This window comes from Atractosteus spatula, chromosome 5 (genome assembly GCF_055471065.1).
Source record: "Atractosteus spatula isolate fAtrSpa1 chromosome 5, fAtrSpa1.hap1, whole genome shotgun sequence".
Classification (NCBI taxonomy): Eukaryota; Metazoa; Chordata; class Actinopteri; order Semionotiformes; family Lepisosteidae; genus Atractosteus; species Atractosteus spatula.
Window position 1 is genome coordinate 11,019,295 of NC_142710.1, and position 7,050 is coordinate 11,026,344.

At 60.1% G+C, this 7,050-nt stretch overlaps 1 protein-coding gene across 1 annotated transcript in view; it reads right to left on the reverse strand.

Annotated features, from left to right (window-relative positions):
* LOC148834068 (serine/threonine-protein kinase TAO2-like) overlaps positions 1–1,284 on the reverse strand; it is an 87,722-nt gene extending 86,438 nt beyond the window's left edge. Inside the window, exon 1 of the mRNA XM_088917061.1 lies at positions 942–1,284. The gene's annotated coding sequence lies outside the window, so the exon portion shown is untranslated. The remainder of the gene's footprint in view (positions 1–941) is intronic.
* Between the last annotated feature and the right edge of the window lie 5,766 nt (positions 1,285–7,050).

A 7,050-nucleotide genomic window follows, 5' to 3' on the forward strand; every position in this document is an offset into this window, starting at 1 on the left:
CAGGGGGGTGTCAGCAGTATGAGGGTGATCACAGGGGGGTGTCAGCAGTATGGGGGTGATCACAGGGGGGTGTCAGCAGTATCGGGGTGATCGCAGGGGAGTGTCAGCAGTATAGGGGTGATCGCAGGGGGGTGTCAGCAGTATCGGGGTGCGGGCAGGGGGGTGTCAGCAGTATGAGGGTGATCACAGGGGGGTGTCAGCAGTATGGGGGTGATCGCAGGGGGTGTCAGCAGTATGGGGGTGATCACAGGGGGGTGTCAGCAGTATAGGGGTGATCGCAGGGGGGTGTCAGCAGTATCGGGGTGCGGGCAGGGGGGTGTCAGCAGTATGAGGGTGATCACAGGGGGGTGTCAGCAGTATGGGGGTGCGGGCAGGGGGGTGTCAGCAGTATGGGGGTGATCGCAGGGGGGTGTCAGCAGTATGGGGGTGCGGGCAGGGGAGTGTCAGCAGTATGGGGGTGATCGCAGGGGGGTGTCAGCAGTATGAGGGTGATCACAGGGGGGTGTCAGCAGTATGGGGGTGCAGGCAGGGGGGTGTCAGCAGTATGGGGGTGATCGCAGGGGGGTGTCAGCAGTATCGGGGTGATCACAGGGGGGTGTCAGCAGTATCGGGGTGCGGGCAGGGGGGTGTCAGCAGTATGGGGGTGCAGGCAGGGGGGTGTCAGCAGTATGGGGGTGATCGCAGGGGGGTGTCAGCAGTATGGGGGTGATCGCAGGGGGGTGTCAGCAGTATCGGGGTGCGGGCAGGGGGGTGTCAGCAGTATGAGGGTGATCACAGGGGGGTGTCAGCAGTATGGGGGTGCGGGCAGGGGGGTGTCAGCAGTATGGGGGTGATTGCAGGGGGGTGTCAGCAGTATCGGGGTGATCGCAAGGGGGTGTCAGCAGTATGGGGGTGATCGCAAGGGGGTGTCAGCAGTATCGGGGTGCGGGCAGGAGACTCACCGCGGTGGGGGTCTGACGATGTGTCCTGGGCGCCTCCTCTCAGTCGCCGCGGTCCATCCCGGCCTTGAGGAGCGCCGCGTCTCTCGCAGCCCGACAGCCCGACAGCTCTTCCTCCTCCTCCCTCTCCCTCTCCCTCTCTCTCCCTGCCCGCAGTGATCGGCGCTCGGGGTCCCGGCTCACGCCGTCGCCGCTCTCGTCGTCTGGGGCGCGGTGTCTCTGCCCTGCCGCTCGGCTCCCCTCATGTCCTGCCTGTTCGCGCCCGCCGGTCCAGGTTTCCTGCCTGTTTTTCCCCGCCGCGCTCTCGCTCTCTCGAGCTCGATCCCGTTTTTTTTTTGTTCAGAAATTCAAGATGGCGGCGCGGGCGGGAGCCGGCCGGAAACCGGAAGCGGAGGTCGCGGCCCTGGGACGCTGGTTTCCGGTAGTGGGGCGGACACGATCGAGGCCGTGACGTGGGCGTTCCGCCATTTTGAGAAGGTCGGTCTGCTCTGTATTCGGCAACATAGGCACAAGTGAGGAGACTCCCGCCTCAAAGGTCTTCTCAGGGTTGCGATTGAACACGAAAGTAACAGCTAAACAGCACAGTCCTGACAAATTAAGGGGAAACACTAATATAACACTATAAAAAATGAAATGCTGCAGTAACTGTACGCTCTAATGAATCATGGAATCACAGAAAAAACAGGGTAATATTAATGACTTTATTGCGTCTGAGGTGGAGTTTGACTACAACACCGTTTTGCAGAGATAAACAGAAAACAACTCAAATCCCGCCATTGCGGCTCAAAACAGTCTCCGCAGTCGTACACGGCGCTCCTCCACCGCGGAGCCAAAATGGCGTCGACGGGGCGGGGGGGGCTCCAACTCCGAGCACGAGCCGTTTCCATGGCGACGCCCGAACGTCCACGCGACTCGGGCGGAGGGGCTGCTGGGCCTCAGTCCAGTCTAATCGATCCGGCTGCTCCGAGCAGCGGCGAGAGTTTCAGCCCGCTCGCTGCTGCGCCCCTCGGGCAGGAGAGACACACGGCCGGACACGGTACCCACAGAGCGTGTCTCTCCCTGCGTCAGACAGACGGGTGGACAGCGGTGTGTCTGTGTGTCTCTCCCTGCGTCAGACAGACGGGTGGACAGCGGTGTGTCTGTGTGTCCCTGTGTCAGACAGACAGGTGAACACTGGTGTGCCTGTGTGTCCCTGTGTCAGACAGACGGGTGGACAGAGGTGTGTCTGTGTGTCCCTGTGTCAGACAGACGGGTGGACAGCGGTGTGTCTGTGTGTCTCTCCCTGTGTCCGACAGACGGGTGGACAGCGGTGTGTCTGTGTGTCCCTGTGTCAGACAGACAGGTGGACAGTGGTGTGTCTGTGTGTCCCTGTGTCAGACAGACAGGTGGACAGTGGTGTGTCTGTGTCTCTCTCCCTGTGTCAGACAGACAGGTGGACAGCGGTGTGTCTGTGTGTCCCTGTGTCAGACAGACAGGTGGACAGTGGTGTGCCTGTGTGTCCCTGTGTCAGACAGACAGGTGGACAGCGGTGTGTCTGTGTGTCCCTGGGTCAGACAGACGGGTGGACAGAGGTGTGTCTGTGTCTCTCTCCCTGTGTCAGACAGACAGGTGGACAGCAGTGTGTCTGTGTGTCCCTGTGTCAGACAGACGGGTGGACAGCGGTGTGTCTGTGTGTCCCTGTGTCCGACAGACAGGTGGACAGCGGTGTGTCTGTGTGTCCCTGTGTCCGACAGACAGGTGGACAGCGGTGTGTCTGTGTGTCCCTGTGTCAGACAGACGGGTGGACAGCGGTGTGTCTGTGTGTCCCTGTGTCCGACAGACAGGTGGACAGCGGTGTGTCTGTGTGTCCCTGTGTCCGACAGACAGGTGGACAGCGGTGTGTCTGTGTGTCTCTCCCTGTGTCCGACAGGCGGGTGGACAGTGGTGTGTCTGTGTGTCCCTGTGTCAGGCGGGTGGACAGTGGTGTGTCTGTGTGTCCCTGTGTCAGACAGACAGGTGGACAGTGGTGTGTCTGTGTGTCCCTGTGTCAGGCGGGTGGACAGTGGTGTGTCTGTGTGTCCCTGTGTCAGACAGACAGGTGAACACTGGTGTGCCTGTGTGTCCCTGTGTCAGACAGACGGGTGGACAGAGGTGTGTCTGTGTGTCCCTGTGTCAGACAGACGGGTGGACAGCGGTGTGTCTGTGTGTCTCTCCCTGTGTCCGACAGACGGGTGGACAGCGGTGTGTCTGTGTGTCCCTGTGTCAGACAGACAGGTGGACAGTGGTGTGTCTGTGTGTCCCTGTGTCAGACAGACAGGTGGACAGTGGTGTGTCTGTGTCTCTCTCCCTGTGTCAGACAGACAGGTGGACAGCGGTGTGTCTGTGTGTCCCTGTGTCAGACAGACAGGTGGACAGTGGTGTGCCTGTGTGTCCCTGTGTCAGACAGACAGGTGGACAGCGGTGTGTCTGTGTGTCCCTGGGTCAGACAGACGGGTGGACAGAGGTGTGTCTGTGTCTCTCTCCCTGTGTCAGACAGACAGGTGGACAGCAGTGTGTCTGTGTGTCCCTGTGTCAGACAGACGGGTGGACAGCGGTGTGTCTGTGTGTCCCTGTGTCCGACAGACAGGTGGACAGCGGTGTGTCTGTGTGTCCCTGTGTCCGACAGACAGGTGGACAGCGGTGTGTCTGTGTGTCTCTCCCTGTGTCCGACAGGCGGGTGGACAGTGGTGTGTCTGTGTGTCCCTGTGTCAGGCGGGTGGACAGTGGTGTGTCTGTGTGTCCCTGTGTCAGACAGACAGGTGGACAGTGGTGTGTCTGTGTGTCCCTGTGTCAGGCGGGTGGACAGTGGTGTGTCTGTGTGTCCCTGTGTCAGACAGACAGGTGGACAGCGGTGTGTCTGTGTGTCCCTGTGTCAGACAGACGGGTGGACAGCGGTGTGTCTGTGTGTCTCTCCCTGTGTCCGACAGACAGGTGGACAGCGGTGTGTCTGTGTGTCCCTGTGTCAGACAGACAGGTGGACAGCGGTGTGTCTGTGTGTCTCTCCCTGTGTCAGACAGACAGGTGGACAGCGGTGTGTCTGTGTGTCCCTGTGTCAGACAGACAGGTGGACAGTGGTGTGTCTGTGTCTCTCTCCCTGTGTCAGACAGACAGGTGGACAGCGGTGTGTCTGTGTGTCCCTGTGTCAGACAGACAGGTGGACAGTGGTGTGTCTGTGTGTCCCTGTGTCAGACAGACAGGTGGACAGCGGTGTGTCTGTGTGTCCCTGGGTCAGACAGACGGGTGGACAGAGGTGTGTCTGTGTCTCTCTCCCTGTGTCAGACAGACAGGTGGACAGCGGTGTGTCTGTGTGTCCCTGTGTCAGACAGACAGGTGGACAGCGGTGTGCCTGTGTGTCCCTGTGTCAGACAGACGGGTGGACAGCGGTGTGTCTGTGTGTCCCTGTGTCAGACAGACAGGTGGACAGTGGTGTGTCTGTGTGTCTCTCCCTGTGTCAGACAGACAGGTGGACAGTGGTGTGTCTGTGTGTCTCTCCCTGTGTCAGACAGACAGGTGGACAGTGGTGTGTCTGTGTGTCCCTGTGTCAGACAGACAGGTGGACAGCGGTGTGCCTGTGTGTCCCTGTGTCAGACAGACGGGTGGACAGCGGTGTGTCTGTGTGTCCCTGTGTCAGACAGACAGGTGGACAGTGGTGTGTCTGTGTGTCTCTCCCTGTGTCAGACAGACAGGTGGACAGCGGTGTGTCTGTGTGTCCCTGTGTCCGACAGACGGGTGGACAGCGGTGTGTCTGTGTGTCTCTCCCTGTGTCCGACAGACGGGTGGACAGCGGTGTGTCTGTGTGTCTCTCCCTGTGTCAGACAGACAGGTGGACAGTGGTGTGTCCGTGTGTCCCTGTGTCAGGCGGGTGGACAGTGGTGTGTCTGTGTGTCCCTGTGTCAGACAGACAGGTGGACAGTGGTGTGTCTGTGTGTCCCTGTGTCCGACAGACAGGTGGACAGCGGTGTGTCTGTGTGTCTCTCCCTGTGTCCGACAGACGGGTGGACAGCGGTGTGTCTGTGTGTCTCTCCCTGTGTCAGACAGACAGGTGGACAGCGGTGTGTCTGTGTGTCCCTGTGTCAGGCGGATGGACAGTGGTGTGTCTGTGTGTCCCTGTGTCAGACAGACAGACAGGTGGACAGCGGTGTGTCTGTGTTTCTCTCCCTGTGTCAGACAGACGGGTGGACAGTGGTGTGTCTGTGTCCCTGTGTCAGACAGACAGGTGGACAGTGGTGTGTCTGTGTGTCTCTCCCTGTGTCAGACAGACGGGTGGACAGCGGTGTGTCTGTGTGTCTCTCCCTGCGTCAGACAGACGGGTGGACAGTGGTGTGTCTGTTGTTCCCTGTGTCAGACAGACAGGTGGACAGCACTGTCACACCTGGAGCGGATCAGACTGCTGCGCACTGGGAGTCTGACAGCACTGTCACACCTGGAGCGGATCAGACTGCTGCACACTGGGAGTCTGACTGACAGCACTGTCACACCTGGAGTGGATCAGACTGCTGCGCACTGGGAGTCTGACAGCACTGTCACACCTGGAGCGGATCAGACCGCTGCGCACTGGGGGTCTGACAGCACTGTCACACCTGGAGCGGATCAGACTGCTGCGCACTGGGAGTCTGACTGACAGCACTGTCACACCTGGAGTGGATCAGACTGCTGCGCACTGGGAGTCTGACTGACAGCACTGTCACACCTGGAGTGGATCAGACTGCTGCGCACTGGGGGTCTGACAGCACTGTCACACCTGGAGTGGATCAGACTGCTGCGCACTGGGAGTCTGACTGACAGCACTGTCACACCTGGAGCGGATCAGACTGCTGCGCACTGGGGGTCTGACAGCACTGTCACACCTGGAGCGGATCAGACTGCTGCGCACTGGGAGTCTGACTGACAGCACTGTCACACCTGGAGCGGATCAGACTGCTGCGCACTGGGGGTCTGACAGCACTGTCACACCTGGAGCGGATCAGACTGCTGCGCACTGGGAGTCTGACTGACAGCACTGTCACACCTGGAGCGGATCAGACTGCTGCGCACTGGGGGTCTGACAGCACTGTCACACCTGGAGCGGATCAGACAGCTGCGCACTGGGAGTCTGACAGCACTGTCACACCTGGAGCGGATCAGACTGCTGTGCACTGGGAGTCTGACTGACAGCACTGTCACACCTGGAGCGGATCAGACTGCTGCGCACTGGGAGTCTGACAGCACTGTCACACCTGGAGCGGATCAGACTGCTGCGCACTGGGAGTCTGACTGACTGCACTGTCACACCTGGAGCGGATCAGACTGCTGCGCACTGGGAGTCTGACAGCACTCTCACACCTGGAGCAGATCAGACTGCTGCGCACTGGGAGTCTGACTGACAGCACTGTCACACCTGGAGCGGATCAGACTGCTGCACACTGGGAGTCTGACAGCACTGTCACACCTGGAGCAGATCAGACTGCTGCGCACTGGGAGTCTGACTGACAGCACTGTCACACCTGGAGTGGATCAGACTGCTGCGCACTGGGAGTCTGACAGCACTGTCACACCTGGAGCGGATCAGACTGCTGCGCACTGGGGGTCTGACAGCACTGTCACACCTAGAGCGGATCAGACTGCTGCGCACTGGGAGTCTGACAGCACTGTCACACCTGGAGCGGATCAGACTGCTGCGCACTGGGAGTCTGACAGCACTGTCACACCTGGAGCGGATCAGACTGCTGTGCACTGGGAGTCTGACAGCACTGTCACACCTGGAGCGGATCAGACTGCTGCGCACTGGGAGTCTGACTGACAGCACTGTCACACCTGGAGCGGATCAGACTGCTGCGCACTGGGGGTCTGACAGCACTGTCACACCTGGAGCGGATCAGACTGCTGCGCACTGGGAGTCTGACTGACAGCACTGTCACACCTGGAGCGGATCAGACTGCTGTTCACTGGGAGCTTCATTCCCAGTTCTTGCTCTCCTGTTCAGTCTCTCCAGATTCAAACTGCGTTATCCAGCCCCGAGTGCTGGGGGAGCTGGGGTCTATCCCAGCAGGCAGCAGGCAGCACACACCCTGGACGTGACGCCCGCTCCACCGCACAACTGACACACACTCGCTCC